General features: G+C 47.0%; 1 protein-coding gene across 5 annotated transcripts in view; it reads left to right on the forward strand.

The window, feature by feature from the left end:
• Window positions 1-20,000, forward strand: part of LOC113822607 (uncharacterized) — a 304,937-nt gene that overhangs the window by 832 nt on the left and 284,105 nt on the right. The window lies entirely within an intron of this gene.

Genomic DNA, 20,000 nt, shown 5'->3' on the forward strand with positions numbered 1-20,000 from the left:
TTCAATATTGCTTATAGACTTCCGTGACAAGCGTAATAAATGGATTCCGTGTGCGATATACACTTCACGGTGAGGCGGGCGAGTGGATTTGGCGACTCGGCATTTTGCTTTCGTGGTGCGTCGTCCGTCAGGTTGGGAAATACAGGCCCAGGTGTATGGAGAGATTGAGATGTATGGACGGAAAGGGTTCAGTATGCTGTTGATGTGTGTATTATCCCCCCCCCCACACACACACACAAACTAATGTATTTCCCCCCCTCCCCTACCCCTACTTTTGTTATTGAAATCTTATTTTTCACATTTCATATTCAGTGTTCAGGGCGGAGGAAGAACCAGTGTTATGGTGATAACTTAGGTGAAACCAGGTCACGCTGGATGAAAGTGTGATTTTGATATGACCCGAGGTCGAGTAAGGGATGGAGGAGGGGGGGGGGGGCAGACACATCAGCACACGCACACACGCGCATGATCAGTCAGTCGCACGCACATACACGCATGCACTCGACTACTCCCCCGACCCCCCCCCCCCTTTTCTCCCTTCCTCGAAAGCTCTCACGCAAAGGGTTACGCGCAGACGCACCCGAGGAAATACTCAGATACATTTACTCATACAGAGAGATATATGGAACAAGTGTACAGCGAGATGAAGCCTGCTTGCATACTCTCTCTCTCTCTCTCTCTCTCTCTCTCTCTCTCTCTCTCTCTCTCTCTCTCTCTCTCTCTCTCTCTCTCTCTCTCTCTCTCTGTCTCTCACACACACACACACACACACACACACACACAGACACCCACACGCGTGTTTATATACATACATACACTGGCACATGCACACGCAAACGCACGCCTATATTTCAGCTCACTTGCGCTCATACCCATGAAAATTTGCTTTAGGTAGATAAGGAAAAGGGAGGTCGGTAGATGGATTGACGAGGCGACTGACACATTCGTTCCCTAAACACAGTGATGGGCAGAAAGAGTCACCATCTAAAGAATATCCTAAAATAAAAGCAAAACCCAGATATCAATAAACCTTTTGTATTTTGCTCTTTGTGAGGATGAGGGGGGGGGGGAGGAAGAGAGGGAGAGAGGGAGAGAGAGAGAGAGAGAGAGAGAGAGAGAGAGGGAGGGAGGGAGAGAGAGAGAGAGAGAGAGAGAGAGAGAGAGAGAAAGAAAGAGAGAGAGAGAGAGAAAGAGAGAGAGGGGGGAGAGGGAGGGAGTGGGGGGTCCTTACATACCTACACCTATATTCATCGTGCGCATGCCGCCCCCCCCAAAAAAAAAAAAAAAAAAAATGGAGGGGGGATGATCGGCCAAGAGAAGAGCCAGCGGCCAACCGCCCCGCAGGAGAGATGGCCTCTGCGGCTGTTCCTTGCTTGTTGCATCTCCCACGCTGTCACAGACAGAGAACAAGTGATTTTCTTTCCCGAATTGCTATTAGGAAATTGTAAATTGCTAGTTCTTCCTGTGGCTGAATAGGCCTACACTTGTGAATGTCGCCAGTGTGGGTAGGCGAAAAGATCCAATTGCTTGCATGCTTATGAATATGGTTTATTTCTTTATTTACTGTGCTCAGATTCATACATACATACATACATACACACATACATACATACATACACACATACATACATACATACATGCATATTTACATACATTGATACATTCATACATACATGCATACATACATGCATACATACATACATACATACATACATACATACAAACATTTGTATACAGATACATACACACACACATACATACATACATACATACATACGTACATACATACATACATGTAGCCTACACATAAGTACACATGTAGGCTATTTTTAACCAACTACAAATATATGCAGGCAAAAGACATGCATATACACTGACACCTGCAGAGACAAACATACATACTTTACATTTAAACAAACAAACAAACATACACACATTCGCTCACATATTCACACGTGCGTACAATCATATACACATACGTACATACATAAAACAAACAAGCATACATACATACATTCATACATACATACATACATACATACATACATACATACATACATGCATACATACATAAATGCATACGTACATACATACATACATACATACATACATACATACATGCATACATACATACAAACAAACAAACATACATATATACATACAGACAGACAAATATACATACATTCACACATGCAAATGCATATATGAATGTATTCACAAATGTATGCACATTCAGACATTTAGACACTGGCACGTCCACAGAAGTGAACGAATTTCCCCAAAAGTTCCCCAATCCATCGTATGCTCTCATTCACATATGTGTTGAATTATTAATTGTCTCTCTCTAAGGCATTAGAGCAAATCCCTGTGTCTTTCTATCGGCCGTTATGTCTGTAAGGAAGTCTTTTTTGTCTGTCAGTAGGTCTGCCACTGCACTGCCACTCCCTCCCTCCCTCCTCACTCCCTCTCTCTCTTTCTTTCTCCCTGCCTCCTTCCCTCTTCCTCTCTCTCCTTCTCCCTCCCTCTCTCTCTTTCTCCCTCCCTCCCTCTCTCTCCCTCTCCTTCCCTCTCTCCTTCTCCCCTCCCTTCCCCTTCCCTCCCTCCTCTCTCCCTCCCTCCCTCCTCTCTCCCTCTCTCTCCTCTCTTCCACGACAGTACATCGTGCACACAAACAAGCAAATCAAGGGGCAACCTGACAACGCCCGCAATTGGACTCACTTCCCACATGCGCCCACAATGGGACATCATCGACCGCAATGAGGTACGCACGCCCAAAATGGAGCACCTACGCCCGCGATGGGACACATACACACGCCCTCACCGAAGCACACGCACGCCCTGGGGACACGTGCCTGCAGTGGGACACGCGTTCCGCCCGTTCACAGCAGGGCGCGCCTTGCCCCTCATGGAACGCCAGTGCGCCCGCAGTCGAACCTCCCCCCTCCCCCCTCCCCTTTCAGACCCCTCCTACCCTCCTCCCTCCTAAACCCCTTCTACCCTCCTACCCGCCTCCCCCTAAACCCCTCCTACCCGTCCCTCCCCCTAAACCCTCCCAACCCCTTCCCCTAAACCCCCTCCCTCCCTACCCCTCCTACCCCTACTCTCCTAAACCCTTCCTACCCCTCCCCCTAAACCCTTCCTACCCCTTCCCTCCTAAACCCTCTCCTACGTTCCCCCTAAACCCCTCCTACCTCCTTGCCCCTACCCCTCAAACCCCTAACCCCATTCTTCCTTACCCCCCCTCCCTGCCCAATCAACAATTATTCGGGGATGAGTCCTTTGACCATGCGGACTGACTGACTGACTGACTGACTCGGTCCTCGCTCCGTAGTCGTCGGGTCCGGCCATTTGGGAATAATTGCGAAGGCGTGTTATATTTTTCGCTTTTGGGATACTCGACGGTAATCAGGGCCGAAAACTGGGGTCTCAGAAGGGTAGGGGGGGGGGGGGTGGGGGGAAGGGGTGAGGGGGGGGAGAAGAGGGAAGATTGCTGGTGGAGGGACGGGGAGGAGGGAGGGAGGGAGGGAGGAGGACGAGGGGTGACGAGGGAGCGAGGGAGGGAGGAAGAGAGGAAGACGTGAGTGGGGTTGAAGGAGGAGGGGAGGGAGAAATGAAGACGGGTGGAGCGAAGGAGGGAGGGAGGGAGAAGAGGGTGGGCGGGGAGGGAGAAATGAAGACGTGGGTGGGGTGAAGGAGGGAGGAATGAATGTGGTGGAGGGTCGCGTGGAAGGGAGGGAAGAGGGGAGGTGGGAAGGGATGGAGGACTTGGGATGGGCGAGGGGGAAGGGGAGAAAAGGGGGAGGGTTAGGCGAAGCCGAGATGGTCGAAGGGAGATGAAGAGGAAGAGAGGAGGGAGGAAGGAGATGTCCGGGGGGAGGGGAAGGGAAGAAGGGGGATGTAAGAGGGAGAGAAGAAAGGTAGGATTGTAAGGAGAGAGAGAGATAGAGAGAGAGAGAGAGAGAGAGAGAGAGAGAGAGAGAGAAACAGAGAGAGAGAAAGAGAAAGAAAGAGAGAGAGAGAGAGAGAGAGAAACAGAGAAACAGAGAGAGAGAAAGAGAAAGTGAAAGAGAGAGAGAGAGAGAGAGAGAGAGAGAGAGAGAGAGAGAGAGAGAGAGAGAGAGAGAGAGAGAGAGAGAGAGAGAGAGAGAGAAGGGGAAAGAAATATTAAGTGAAAGAGGATGATGAATTATGGTAGGAAAGGAAAAGCGCAAGAACAAATATAAAAGAGATTGAAAAAAAAGAAAAAAGCAAGTCAAGGAACTTAAAAAAGAGCGATGCGTGGGGGAGAAAGAGAGAAAAACGGGAGAGGAAAGAATGAGAAGAAACAAAGAAAGAAAGAGAATTCGTTTTTTTTTGGGGGGGGGAGTGGCATTTTTTACTTCTTTTTGACTATGTTTCCCTCTTTTTCTTCTCTCTCTCTCCCTGTTTGTTATTGCTGTTTCTCCTCCCCCTCTTTCGTCGTCTTTTGCACTGATACCATCCGACTTGCCATTGTCAGAAGCTTTTATTTTGCTTTTATCATTGTTTATTGTTGTGTTTGCTGAATTTTTACCATTCTTTTTTATGTTCCTGCTTGTTTTTGCTGGTATTTTTCTATTTTTTCTCTGTTCCTGTTCTTTTTTTATACTTTTATGTTTGTTTGTTTATTTTTGTCCTCCTGATATTTTTTTCTTCTTTGTTTGTTTCTCTGTTAATGTATCCGCAGTTCTTGCCTTTCCTTTTTTCTGCTTTTGCAGTCAACACCACATCCTCCTCTTCCTACTTTTCCTCTTCTTCTTCTTCTTGTTCTCCTCCTCCTCCTTCGTCCTTCCTCCTTCCTCCTTCCCCTTCCCTCTTTCCTTCCCCTACTACCTCCCGGTCCCTCCCTACCCCCAGTTCTTCTTCCCATTCCCTCTCCTTTACCCCTCCCCTTCCTTCCCTCCCAACTCTCCTCCCCAACCCTTCCTCTACTTTTCCCCCCTACCCTCTCCTCCTGTGACTGATATTCACAGCACACATAACCACTTTCCTCCCACCTCCTTCGTAAGCAAACTTCTCCCACTGCACCTCCCACTCCCTCACTCCCATACCGCCCTCCCAATTCACCTTTTGCCCTACCCCCACTCCACTCCCATTCCCACACTCCCATACCCATTTCTACCCATACCCGCATCACTCCTCCCATATTTCCTCCACCCACCCCCTACCCCCTTCACTCTACACCATACCCTCCAATGTCTCTCCCACTTCACTACCCCATACTCCCCACCCCACCCCTCCTCTACTCCCCACTCCACTCCCATACCCCCCCACACCTTCCCTAACCCTTACACTCTCACTCTCCATACTCCCCCACCCCCACTCCCTTAACTCCAACTTATCTCTTTGCCCCATACCCCCCACCACCCCATACTCCCCACCCCCGCCCCACTCCCCCGCCCCCCTACCCCCACTCCACTCCCATACCCCCCTCCCCCCTACGTAACTCCGTGCTATGATATAACCCCGCAATCATTAACACAGAGCATAACACACTGGAGGAACAGTAATGGAGAATTCTATTGTCGCCTAAGTGTTTGTTTATTCTCGCCCTTATGTGCCGACGTCAGAGGGGCTATTATCCCCTTTTTACGATCGCAAGCACGGGGGATAAAGGTGTCTCTCTCCGGGTGATGTAGGGAAATGATGGCTCTTTCCCCCTGGTGTTAATGGGTAGTGTTTGGACGCTTTAAAATTTTCTGCTTTTTTAATTTTAGTTTTAGTTTTAGTTTTAGTTTTTTTGTTTATTTATTTTTTTGTCTGATTGTTACTTTTTCCCCCTAATATTCCAGCTTCGTTTGCGATAATAATTTTTTTGTTTTGTTTTCATTCGTCTTCTCTTTCTCCTTCTTCTTCTTCTTCTTCTTCTTCATCTTCTTCTCCTCCTCCTGCTCCTACTCCTCCTTCTCTTCCTCTTCCTCTTCCTCTTCCTCCTCCTCCTCCTCTTCCTGCTACTCCTCTTCTTCCTCCTCCTCCTAGTCCTCCTCTTCCTCCTCCTCTTCTTTTTCTTCTTCTTCTTCTTCCTCCTCCTCCTCCTTCTCTTCCTTCTTCACCATCATCACTATCATCTCTTCTCCTCATCTTCCCCCGATATCGTATTCCAAGCGACAAAAATAATGCCCAAATGAAGCGTTTTTTCTTCCTATCTTAACGTCATGATCAAAAATTTTCTTCACCCAGAAAAGTTTTTTTTTCTTTTTCTTCTTTTTTTTTTTTGGGGGGGGGGGCTTAAGATGCCGCCTGATCCCCTGGTCCTCTTATAAGTTTCAGAAAGGCGCAGCTCGGCCTTGTATAACTAACTTTCTACATCAAGGCCCGCAGATAAACATATGCATTATCATATTTTGACGTACGAATGATGGCGAAGGATGGTGGCGGAGTAAAGGAAAGGGGCGAGAGAAAGAGGGTGAAGGAGGAAGAGGAGGAGGAGGGGGACAAGGAGAAGGAGGAGGAAGAGGAAGAGTATGAAAAGCAGGAGGAAGAGGATAAAAGAAGAAGAGGAAGAAGAAGGAGATGAAAATGAAGATGAAGATAAAGATGAAAATAAAGATAAAGATGATGAAAAAGCAGAAGAAGAAAAAGAAGAAGAAGAAATTGAAGAACAAAAAGAAGAAAAATGAAAAAAAAAACGAAGAGGACCACAAAAGAATCGAACAAACATAAGAAGAAAAAAACACGCTAAAATAAACACTATAGGAGAATGAGACGCTTTGCACAATGTCATTCGTTGTCGCGGCTCCGAGTCCAGTGTCTAATGATCATATGCTTGCTAACGACCTCCATCCAGGTTATTGGACCGGTGACCTTTGCCCCATCGACACGAGGTCTTCTATGGGACGATTAGGATGGTCTCGAAAAGGACAGAAAGCAATATGGCTCAGTTAGGGGGCTTTTTCTCTTGTCTCTTAAACGTACAGATGGGCGTAAGGACGTGTGCATACAGATATACATATGTGCGTATATACATTTATATACCTACATATGCATATTCACAATCACATGCATATGCACATGAGCGCGCAAGGATGCATTCACGCAAACCCGCACGCCGCACGCGCGCGCACACACACACACGCACATACACACACACACACACACACACACGCACGTACGCACACAGGTACACATCGGGCGGCCAGTAACAAGTGACAAGTAATATGTCGTGTGGAAGAAAGGTGAGTGGGGCTGGGGGAGGGGGGCAGGGGAGGGCGCGAGAGAGGAGATAAGGAAGGGGAAGAAATGGGGCGTCAGAAGGAAATGGGGGATGGGGGAAGGGGAGGAAATGGGGGAAGTGGTGAAAGATGCGATAAGGGGAGGGATGAAAGGGAAGAAGAGGGAAAGGAAGGGGTAAAAAAGAAAAACATGGAGTGGAGGGAAGAAGGAGGAAAAGAAAGGGGAGGGGAAGCAGAGGAGAGGGAAGAAAAGCGGATCGGAAAGAATGGGAAGATGAAGGAGAGAGGGAAGAGACAGGAGAAGAACGTAGGTAAGAGAAAAAAAAAAAGAGGAAAAAGAGGGGAACAACATGGAAGGAGTGGAAGGAAGGAAGGGGTTGCACAGAAGAAGGAGGTAGAGAATGATGAGTGGATAGAAAAGGAGAAGGGGAAAAAGAGGAAGAAAGGGAAGTTGAGAAAGAGCATAAAGAGGAGAAAGAGAAGGACATGGAAGGAGAAGAAAAAGGAAAAGAAAAAACAAAGAGGACCAAGAGAATGAAGAGGAAAAGGAGAATCAGAAAAAAAGGATTGGAATGACGACAGCGAGGAAGAAGAGACTAAAACGACGACGAGGAGGAGAGGAGGAGGGGGACGACGACGAGAAGGAGAAGGGGAGGAGAAGGAGGAGGAGGAGGACGACGACGACGAGGACGAGAAGGAGGAGGAGGAGGAGGAGGAGGAGGAGGAGGAGGAGTAGATCGACAGGTGTGTATATGAGACGTAACAAAAGGTGCCCGGCGGGAGACAAGACGGGGCACTGCTCGCCGACGAACGTGAATTGATTATTAGAGTTAGAATAGTCGATAGAATGAGTGCAGGAGAGAGAGAGAGAGAGAGAGAGAGATAAATAGATTAGATAGATACATAGATAGAAAGAGAGGGCGGAGATAGAAGAGAGATATATATAGATGAAAAGATCGAAAAGCGAAAGAAGGAGAGAGACAGAAAGACAGAATGACAAGTGCAGGCAGAGCTATGAAGACCACAGGATAAATTACACATGGCAGAAAAAGGTCAGTAACCAGTGAGGAGAGGCGGGCGGAGTGGGCGTCAGTTTCAGGCCGGGAAAGCAATGACTGATGCACGACAACACAGACGCATCGAATAGGCCAGCTGTGCCGTGATCGATATTATTATTTGAAGATCTCGGGTGACTTCTTGACGACACTGCCCCAGTACTTGGCCGGCTGATTGACTGACCGACCGTTTGACTGACTAACTGAATGACTGTCTGTATGCCTGACTAATTGACCTACTGACTTTCTGATCGACTGACTTACTGACTTTCTGATCGACTGACTGACTGACTTACTGACTTTCTGATCGACTGACTGACAGGCTGAATACCTGACTGTCTGACATACTGGCTGACTGATTGACCGACTAAGTGACCGATTGGCTGACTGGATTGGCTAACTGATTGACTGACTGACCGAAGAAAGTGAGAAAGAAGAAGAAGAAGCATATAAACAGGCAATAATCGGAGAAGTCGCAAGGAAGGAAGGAAGGTAGGCATGTGAAGTAGGAAGGGAAGAAAATAAAATGTAGGTAAGCAAGCAGAGAGAATAAAGAATAAAGAGGAAAACACAGGAAAGGAAACGATCAAATAGGGCCTACGCATACACCCAAACAGAGAGACAGAAAGAAGGAAAGAGAACAAGCAAGACTGAATAAGAAAGTCAAACAGACAACCAACAATAAAGACAGTAGGACAAGCAAGCAGGCAAGAGGAAAGGCAGCGAGGCAAGCAGGGAAGTAGGTAAGCGGAGAAGCAGGTAGGGAAGTAGTTTAGGCAAGAAGGCAGTCTGTCTGTCACGGTAGTCGCCCGTGTGTCACTTTATCCGGCTGCCGTGTGGACAAGCAGTTGTATTCTTCGGTACGGAAGACGAGCGAAATTACAGGACGTATAAGGAGAAAGAAAGGAAATTCCGCAACTGAACTCTGTCATTGCGTCGTTGATAAAGAGATTCCGGAATGAGTGGCTGCGTGATTTTGGCTTTGTTTGTGCGGTCGGCCTTCGGGCTAATGTATACGGTGCCACCCTCGCCGCGGCGCGATGCAGCAATTCAATTTCGACCCATCTTGTCTCGTCTCTGTCTGTCTGTCTGTCTGTCTGTCTGTCTGTCTGTCTGTTTTCGCCTCTCCCTCCCTCCCTGCCTTCCCCTTTCTCTCTCTCTCTCTCTCTCTCTCTCTCTCTCTCTCTCTCTCTCTCTCTCTCTCTCTCTCTCTCTCTCTTTCGCGCACACACACTCACTAGTGAAGTTACACTATCCCTTCTAGCGGTCTAATGGATTCTTCGACGTGCTTCTTTATTACATTACGAATTTGAGAAGTAAATTTGCTCCCCCCCACCCACCCCTCCCCCCTCCACCCTGTTATTTAAGGTATGCCTCTTGCTCTCTCTCTCTTTCTCTCTCTCTTTTTTTGTCTTTTCTTTTCCTTTCTCTTCTCTTCTTTTTCTTTTTTCTTTCCTTTCTGGCGGAGAGTTCTCGGGTCGGGAAAGCATGCCGGCGACCTGACACCAGCGTTGCCTTGCTATTGAGTTACCGGGAGGCACTTGCCATGACATGACATAAACCTTAATGTGTGTAAGTGTGCATGACTGTGTATATGTACGTGGAAGCAGAATGTCTTCTGTCGTGCTTTCTGTGGCGAGAAATGTGTACCCTTTCTTCTGATACTCGTGGAAACTCACACTCATACACGCACACGCACATGCACACACACACTCACACTCACGCGCACGCACACACACACACACAGGCACACGAACACGCACACGAATACGCACACACACACGCACACGCACACGCACACGCACACGCACACGCACACACACACGCACACGCACACGCACACGCACACGCACACGCACGCACTCACACACACACACACACACACACACACACACACACACACACACACACACACACACACACACACACACACACATACATACACACACACACACACATACATACACACACACACACATGCACACACACACACAATACATAACAGACAAGCACATCAAACACACACACACATGAACCCACGCAACTGACACGCACTAATCGCATCGTAATCATCATCACACATCAACACACACACACACTACACACACACACACACACACACACATCATCATCACACACACACATCATACACACATCATCATATATATCGCCACTATATATATATATATATATGTATGTATATATATATATATATATATATATATATATATATATATATATATATATATATATAAATATATATATCATATGTATACATATACCACACACACATATACACACCTGTGTGTGTGTGTGCGTGCGGATGTGTGAGCATGTGTGTATTCCGACGCTTCGGCTCGAGTTTCCGTTTCCTCTCTATTTGATCACGTGTTCCTCGCCGGCGGAAATCGCTAGAACAAATCTAATATTTAGGCCTCGCTAATGAATTCCGGAAGGCTGGCGGCGGCGCTTCTTAGGCTGTTCGCCGGCTACGATGGGACGGGACGAGGCGTGATGGCGGCGCCGGGCCTCGCGCGGCGAATAAACACCGCGTTAGGGATGATTTGAGTTAAAGTGCCTTGGTAGCGCTTCTGGTTAGTCTGCCTGCCATCTCTGTCTGTCTGTCTGATTCTCTATCTCTCTTCTCGTTCTCCTTGCCTTGCTCCGCTCTCTCTCTCTCTCTCTCTCTCTCTCTCTTTCTGACTCTCTATGTCTGATTCTCTCTCTATCTCTCTTTCTCGTTCTCGTTCTCGTTCGCTCTCTCTCTCTCTCTCTCTCTCTCTCTCTCTCTATATATATATATATATATATATATATATATATATATATATATATATATATATATATATATATATATATATATATATATATATATATATACATATATATATATATACATATATATATATGTATACATTTATATATATATATATATATATATATATATATATATATATATCTGTCTATCTCAGTCTCTATCAGTCTCTGATTTTGCAAGCTTTGCTTCTTTTTATTTTTTTTTCTCTTTATGTGTTTATTCTAGTGTCTGTCCTCCTTCATCCCCCTCAAAAAAGCGGCAAATTGAAGCCAAGGCAAAAATCCAACGCAGATTGCATGATGATCGGACTCGAGGAGGGGGAGGGGGGGGGGCGAGCGTGCCTCCCGAAAGCCTCTTCAGAAAACACGGCGATCTTCCCCGCGTCTTCCTCCTTCCTCCCGACACTCGCCGTAACCCGCGCTATATTGCTCCTCGACTCCTATTCTGCAGCATCTTTCCGCCGGTAACATCACAGTTCTCCTCCCGTCGTCCCGATGGTCGTTATTGCCGCATCGAATGACGTGGGAGTGACCCTTCCGCGCGTGCCGAGTCCCAGGACCCTCTCGCCGGGATCTTGAACCAATATTACAGACTCGGTAATAGCTAAGCGTTTTTTTCCACCTTTTTTTTATATTCCTTTTTCGGGGTCGTCTTAGATTACGTCATTCGAGAAGCAACTGCAATGACCTGTGTGGCTTATTACGATCCCCTGGGGCCCCGATGGCGGAGATGAAAGAGATGACGGCGATGACTCGTTCCTTCCAATCCAGACCTCGTATGGAGGGAGGGGGAGGGGTGGTAAGGAGGGAGGGGGAGGGGGTGGTAAGGAGGTGGATAAATTGGTTTATGTATAGATTCCAATATAAACAAATGAATAGAGAACTGATGAGAGGGAGAAGGAGGATGTGTTAAGTAGGTACATCAATTGCTGGGTATATAAATGATGATATAAACACGTAGAGAGAGAGAAAGAGGGAGTCAAAGACAGAGAGACACAGACAGGCAGACATACAGAGAGAAAGACATTGAGACAGAGACAGAGATAGAGGTACATAATATATGAGGGAAAAAGGGACTTGTATTTAGACAAGACCAAAAAAACATACAGAAATGAGCAGGAAGGAATACCACATGTATAGATATCAAGACTTTGATGTCCACAGACAGAGCCAGATAAAAAGGGAGAGAAAGAAAGGGAAAAAAGCCACGGTCTTATCTACCCTCCGTGGCTTAAATCAGTTCCTTTCACATATCAACCTATTAAACTGTCACCCGGAGAGTAATTTGTCTCAGGAGTGCCATAGCTGGGCTTGTATGGGGGCGCCACGGATGCCAGACTTGGCACTCGTATGGATCTCGTGCTTTGTTTTCAGGCTGTACTTAACGAAGATGATAAATCTGGTCAGGCCGCGAGCGTATCAAGAACCCGGAACAAGATTATGCTTATGGTCACCGTCTCGACACGTATGCTGCGGGGCTGCGCGACTCTCCGTTGGGCCTGGGAGGTCGTAGACAAAGTCGTTAGTTCTAGTTAGTTCCCTATACTCGCGGGTTTCATAGGGTCGTTCGTCGGTCGTTTCTGCGTGGATTTATTTTCGGACGCGGGGAAATCGGTGGTATTTGAGAAGAAAGCCGCGCAGTAAAGATTTTTTTTTCTTCTTTTTTTCTCTCTCCACTGCATCGTCTATCCTCGTGTCCATGAAGCCATTCGATGGACGGTAAAGTCAAGGAAAGCCTGGGTAGTTCTTCCTTATTTCTCACAAGGAGGATTGGCTCCCTTTTCTTCCCCAATCCCCCCTCCCCCTCTCCCTTCCCCCTCTCCCCTCGCAGCCTCTGTCGGTACATACGAATGGCGAAAGAGAGCACGAGGGGGCAGAATTAACCCCGCCCCCCCCCACCACCACCCCTTATTGCAAAGCGCAAACACGAAACATTTTGTCCCCGGTCTTATGTCTGTTAATCTCTCTCTCTCTCTCTCTCTCTCTCTCTCTCTCTCTTTCTCTCTCTCTCTCTCTCTCTCTCTCTCTCTCTCTCTCTCTCTCTCCCTCTCTCTCTCTCTCTCTCTCTCTCTCTCTCTCTCTCTCTCTCTCTCTCCCTCCCTCCTCCCTCCCTCCCTCTCTCTCTCTCTCTCTCTCTCTCTCTCTCTCTCTCTCTCTCTCTCTCTCTCTCTCTCTCTCTCTCTCTCTCTCTCAAGCCCCATAACCTCCCGGGAAGGCGATGTTGGCGCCGACTCGAATCTGCCTCAAGGAATCCCTTCCCTTCGGCGTAGTTTTATGGCGAGGATAAACAAAATCCCTGCCTATATCTTTGTATCTGCTTCCTCAGATGGAAATGCACGAAAAAAAAAGAAAAAAAAAGAGAAAAAAAAAATGGAACGACGCCTGTAATATCCGGCGGGAAACAACGGCAAAAGTTTCTTGTTTCTGTTTTATTCGTCTCTATGTTTTGGTTCTTCTGTTCTGTCTGTTTATCTGTCTATCTCTTTCTCTCTCTCTCTCTTTGTCTGACTGTCAGCCTATCTATATGTCTTTCTGTCATTTTGTCTGACTGTCTCTCTCTCTCTCTCTCTCTCTCTCTCTCTCTCTCTCTCTCTCTCTCTCTCTCTCTCTCTGTCTCTCTCTCTCTCTCTCTCTCTCTCTCTCTCTCTCTCTCTCTCTCTCCTCCCTCCCTTCCTTTTTCTCTCCTCCACCCCCCCCCCTTGTGTCATGCGAACAACGAAAGGCATGCGTTTGTTTCTACTGGAATGCATTTTTCAAAGTGACACTTGAATATTTTCCTTTCTTTCTCTTCTTCCTTCTTTCCTGGCTTGCCTCTTTCCTGCCTTCCTTTCTTCCTTCTTTCCTTCCTTCCTTCCTTCCATTATTTCTTCCATCCTTCCTTCCTTCTTTCCTTTCTTCTTTCCTTCCTCATTTTCTTCTTCTCCTTCCTCCTTTCGGATGGAAAAACAAATCCTTATCCATATTATTATCACTTTAGCCATTTTCTTTGGCCGGAAGTTCTTGAAACTCTTGCGATTCTTCGGAGGGCCAGGGTTTATGCACAGAGCCCCCCTCCCCTCCCCCTCTCCCCTCTCCTTTCTCCCCTCTCTCCCTCCCCCCCCCCTCTCCTCTCTCCCTCTCCCTCTCCCTCTCTCTCTCCCTCTCCCTCTCCCCTCCCTCTCCTCTCCTCTCTCTCCTTCCCTCTCCCTCTCCCTCTCCTCTCCCCCTCCCTCCTCCCCTCTCCCCTTTCCTCTCTCCTCTCCTCGCCCCTCCCCCTCCCCCCAGCGCTAGAACAAATCTCTTTGTACTTCGGAACTGCCAGAAAACTTCGTATGTTCGCGTACGTTGTTCAGCGCTGGACAAATCTTTGCTTTTGTTCTCGCCGCGCTGTTTGCATGTTCCATATGTATACAGAACTTCGTACCCGCAACTTCGGGTGTGTATATTTAGATTTGTTTGTTTGTTTTGTTTTTCCCATTTTTTGATATTCCATGCGGAATTGTTTTTGAGAAGATAGTCACCGTAGAAGAGCTATGAAACGTAACATACAAACAAACAAACAAAAATGAAGCCAGTAGCTAGTACCAACTATCCGTTTTTACGAAATTCTTTGTTTGGTTGCGCGATAAATAAACTACAAATATCTTGAATATATCATAAAGATAAAACGAACAAACAAACTAACTACCAGGACTTGAAGGGGAAGAAAAAAATATATATATACACATATTTATAAGATCCCCCAACACCGTCCAGCTCTGAATTGTAAATGACTGCAATTCTAACACCTTGTATGCTGTCGTGGTGAATGTGTCCGATTCATCAGATTAAATCCCCCTTCCTGGCGTTCGAATCCCAAGATCACTAACACAAGCCATGCTGCTAGTCCCTGGCGCTTCTCTCTTCCTTTCTCTTTTATGTCTGTGGCTGTTTTTGGTTGTATTTTTTTTTTCTCTTTTTCTTCCTCTTTTAGTTTGTTTTTCTTTCTCCGTGGATGTCTTGAGCTTCGGTGTCTCTCTTTCTCGCTTTCTCTCTTTCTTTCTTGCTTTGTCTCTCTCTCTCTCTCTCTCTCTCTCTCTCTCTCTCTCTCTCTCTCTCTCTCTCTCTCTCTCTCTCTCTCTCTCTCTCTCTCTCTTTATCTATATCTCTTCCCCCCTCTCTCTCTCTGTCTTTTCTCTCCCTTTCTCTATTTTACGCTATGTTATGACATTGTATTTTTTTCATGGGTAATTTCTATAATGGGAGCTATGTCCTTGTAGTTCTAGCCTGAGGAGGAGTAAAAAAGATTTGGGCGTTCGAGTTCTGTCTGATGGCAGAGCTCTCGTTTCTCAGAGCTGTTTGGACCAGTATATACCCCGTGTTACAGAGATTGATGGTACGAGGAAGTAACTGCTGCCTCTGTCTGTCTCTGTCTCTGTCTCTGCGTCCGTTTGTCTGTGTCTGTCCCAGGCTCTGCGTTTGTTTGTCTGTGTCTGTCTGTCTGTCTGTTTATCGGTTTATCTGTCTCTGTCCTTGTCTCTGTCTCTCACTCTCTCTCTATCTCTCTATCTATCTCTCTATCTCTCTCTTTCTCTCTCTTTCTCTCTCTTTCTCTCTCTTTCTCTCTCTTTCTCTCTCTTTCTCTCTCTCTCTCTCTCTCTCTCTCTCTCTCTCTCTCTCTCTCTCTCTCTCTCTCTCTCTCTCTCTCTCTCTCTCTCTCTCCCTCCCTCCCTCCCTCCCTCTCTCTCTCTCTCTCTCTCTCTCTCTCTCTCTCTCTCTCTCTCTCTCTCTCTCTCTCTCTCTCTCTCTTCCCTCCCTCCCACTCCTTCTTCCTCTCTCTCCCACTCGTCTCCTTCCTCTCCCTTTCCTTCTCTCTCGCTCCCTCCTCTCCCTCTCCCTCCCACTTCCTTCCTTCCCCTCCCACTCCTTCCTCTCTCTCCCACTCGCCTTTCCTCAGTCTTTCCTCTCGCCCTCCCCTCTTCCTCCCCACTTCCTCATTCCTTTCCTCTTCCTCGTCCTCCTCCTTCTTCTTCCTCCCTGGAACATCCGCCGAGGTAACCACTGTTTGATCCAATATACCGTCTTCCTCACGCCTCCTGGTCAAGGCCAATTGTTTGTCTCGTGTGGTCGCATTTTTGGCCCGAAATGATTTTCTCCTTTCGCCAAAAAGAGAAGAAGGAGAAAGAAGAGAAGAGTAAGGAGAAAATAGGAACGGGAAACGTGTCCGTTGATTAAGTTTCTATTTTTTTTCCTTCAACATTAGGGTCTATACAAGCGGAGGAAATAAAAGATACTAAGATGGTGTCTCTCTCTGGCGTTCGTTCGCAGATACACTCTCTCCCTTTCTCTTACTCTCTCTGTCTGTCTGTCTGTCTGTCTGCCTGTCTGTCTGTCTGTCTGTCTGTCTGTCTGTCTGTCTGTCTGTCTGTCTCTCTCTCTCTCTCTCTCTCTCTCTCTCTCTCTCTCTCTCTCTCTCTCTCACTCTCTCTCTCTCTCTCTGTCTATCTGTCTGTCTCTCTCTCTGTCTCTCTCTCTCTCCCTGTCTCTCTCTACTCGTCTCTCTCTCTCTCTCTCTCTCTCTCTCTCTCTCTCTCTCTCTCTCTCTCTCCTCTTTCCTCTCTCTCTCTCTCTCTCTCTCTCCCTCTCTCTCTGGTATTTTTACGTCGTAACCCTCTTACCTCTGGGCCTTATTTCCGGATTGTGTTCCGGTTAATTCGTCTCCTTATTACGTGTCCACTTGGTTGCCTCTGAGGGCATCTCTTTGTATGGCGCCTCCTCCTTCATCACTGCGGGGGTTGGGCGGGACCGGGGATGGGGGGGCTCCTTGAGTGTCCTTTTCGGCTGCGTGGATGCTGTTGATGTGTGGATACGGGGAGGGGTGGGGTAGAGGGTGGGCAGGGGTTAGGGAAGGGGTGAGGGAGGAAAGGGGAGGGGCAGGGGTTAGGGAAGGGGGGAGGGCAGGGGTTAGGGAAGAGGGAGGGAATGCAGGAAGGGGGAGGGAAAGAGCGGAGGGAGGCAGGGGTTAAAGAGATAGGAGAATGAGGGAGGGGGAGGGAAAGTGAATGTTAGGAGGGAAGGCGGATGGAAAGAGAGAGTTAAGGGTTAGGAATTGAAAGGGAGAGGGAAGGAGGGAAAGAAAAGAGCTAGATGGGGGAAGGGTGTTGGGAGGAAAGGGAATATAGGGAAAAACAAGATGGATAGATGGAGAGAGGAGTATTGAAGAAACCAGACGAAAGAAATAAAAAAGTAATAAAGACAATGGATACAATGGACACAAATACCCCAAAACAAAATTTCCAAAAGAGAAAGAAAATAAAAAGAAAGAGAAAGATACGAATTTCTGAATAAATGAAAAGACCGGTTTAGATAACCAGATAGACCTATAACGACCACAAAGAGGCCGAGCTAAGTGAGTTCATCCTAATCAGATTGGCGCTAATGATCCCACAAATATAAATTAAGAACAAAGCTTCCTCCATCCCAGTCCCTTACCCCCCCCTCTTATTCCCCCTTCTCGTTTCCCTCCTCCTTCCCCTCCATCTCTCTCTCTCTCTCTCTCTCTCTCTCTCTCTCTCTCTCTCTCTCTCTCATCTCTCTCTCCCTCTCCCTCTCCCTCTCCCTCTCTCTCCCTCTCTCTCTCTCTCTCTCTCTCTCTCTCTCTCTCTCTCTCCCTCTCTCTCTCTCTGTCTGTCTATCTATCTACCTATGTATCTCTCTCTCCTCCCCCTTCTTTCCTCCCTCCCCCAATTCCATCATTTCCCTCATCGCCTTCCTTTCCTCTCCTCTCCATCCCTGCTCCTCCTCTCCCTCCCTCCCTCCCTCCCTCCCTCGCCCTCTTCCCCCTCCCATTCCTCTCCCCCTTCCTCCTCCCTTTCCCCTCCCATTCCCTCCCTTTCCCTCCCTTCCCTCCCATTTCTCTCCCTCTCATCCCTCTCCTTCCCCTCCCATTCCTTTCCCCCTCTCCCATTCCCTCTTCTCCTCCCTCCCTTTCCTTTTTCCCCTTTCTCCCTCCCTCTCCCTCCCATTCCCTCTCCCCCTCTCCCTCCTCCCCATTCCCCCTCTCCATTCCTCCCTCCCCCCTCTCCCTCCTTCCTCCCATTCCTTTCCCCTTCCTCCTTATTCTTCTTTCCTCTCTCCCTCCCCCTCCCTCCCTTCCTGAAACTCGGCGTTTTACTTTTTTAATCTCATCGGATCCATTCTTTATCCGAAACTTCCAATCACTGGCTTTATTTTCCGTTATATTTGGAGTGAGAAAAAAGTAAGAGAAGTAAATCCGTCACTCGGACTTAAATTGAAGCGGGAGTGCTGCTAATTCTTGAGAACGGGGGGGAGGGGGGGGGGGATGGAAGCGAGTGAGGATGGGAATGAGGGAGTGAAAGAATCAGAGAGTGAGAGGATGTGAGGACGAAAGAGTGGAAGAGTGAGGGAGCGAAAGAGTGTGTGTGTGCGTGTGTGTGTGTGTATGTGTGTGTGTGTGTGTGTGTGTGTGTGTGTGTGTGTGTGTGTGTGTGTGTGTGTGTGTACGTAGTGTGTGTGTGTGTGTGACATGTGAGAGAGAGGTAGTGAGAGAGAGAGAGAGAGAGAGAGAGAGAGAGAGAGATGGTAGAGAGAGAGAGAAAGAACAAAATATATGACAGGACAGACAGAGAGAATGATGATGCAGAAAGTTATGAAAGAGAAAGTACAGCAATATAGTGACAGAGAAGACAAGGGACAAACGGAGAAAGAGAAACAGACAGACAATCAACCAAAGAGACAGATCGCTAGGGAGAGAGAAGGGGGAGGAGCTTATCGATCATAATAATAGACGTAGTGTTTTAGGTTAAGCGACGCGTTTCCTCTGAACGAAAGAGGATTAGATTCCTTATATTTTCTACATATCGTTTCTGATTGAATTGTTTTATTGGTTCTTTTGTTTTGTTTAGATATGTTATTGTTTTATGAATTGTTAGGATCGCTATTTTATTTAAGGTCGCGTTTGGGTGGCAGGTTATATGTTAATGATGATAATTGTAGTCATGAAAGGGGCATTAAAAGAAAAAAAGAAAGTGTAGAAATAGAAGTATTACCGTACCTGATTGAATTGTTTTATTGGTTCTTCTTTTGTTTTGTTTAGATATTGTTTTTGAATTGTTAGGATCGTTATTCTATTTATGGCTGCGTTTGGTAGCAGGCTATGTCAATGATCATAGTCGTACTCATGAAAGCGGCATTTAAAGGCAGAAAAAAACTAATTTACAAATAGAAGCAATACCGTTCCTGCAAGTAGAAGCAATCGCAGTAGTCCCTTACAGTCACTGTAGTTTCCAGTAATCGCAAATGGCCAAACTTCACTCACAACTGCACATTTGCACAGCTGTTACATGTTTTTAACATCAATGCAGACTTTGAAGGCGGTGCAGATCTCAACGGCTGACCAACTACTTTCCCTAACTCAATAACGGGCGGGGAGTATGCAAGCCGCCCGTGGTGTCATCATTTTTACCTTTGCCTTCTCTGAATCTAAATTGCTGTTTGGTATTTTAACTCCTACTCCCTCCCTCCCCTTCCCCCCTTCCCCTCCCCTTTTCCCACGATCCCCCTCTCCCCATTCCCCTCTAGTATGTATACGGTAACCATTTCTTATGTCTTTTTTTTTGGGGGGGGGTCGTTCTTTTTTTCTTTCTTTATATTATTTTATTTACTTTCTCTTCTTTTTTTCTTGCTCTTGTTTTCCTTCTTTCTTTTACTTTTTCTCTTCCCTCTCTGGTTTTCTTTCTTCCTCGCCACTTCTCTTTCGCTCCTGTCACCTTTTCCGTCTCTATTTTTTTCTCTGTCTTCTCCATTCCCTTCCACTCCCTCCTTCCCACTCCCTGTCCTTCTTCTTCCTTATTTCTCCTTCCCATTTTTTTCTTTCTAATTCTCCTTTTCCTCTGAACTTCCTCTCTCTCTCCCTTCATCTTCTATTTTGTCTCCCCTTGCTCTTCTCCCTCCTCCCTTA

This window comes from Penaeus vannamei, chromosome 7, assembly GCF_042767895.1.
Source record: "Penaeus vannamei isolate JL-2024 chromosome 7, ASM4276789v1, whole genome shotgun sequence".
NCBI lineage: Eukaryota > Metazoa > Arthropoda > Malacostraca > Decapoda > Penaeidae > Penaeus > Penaeus vannamei.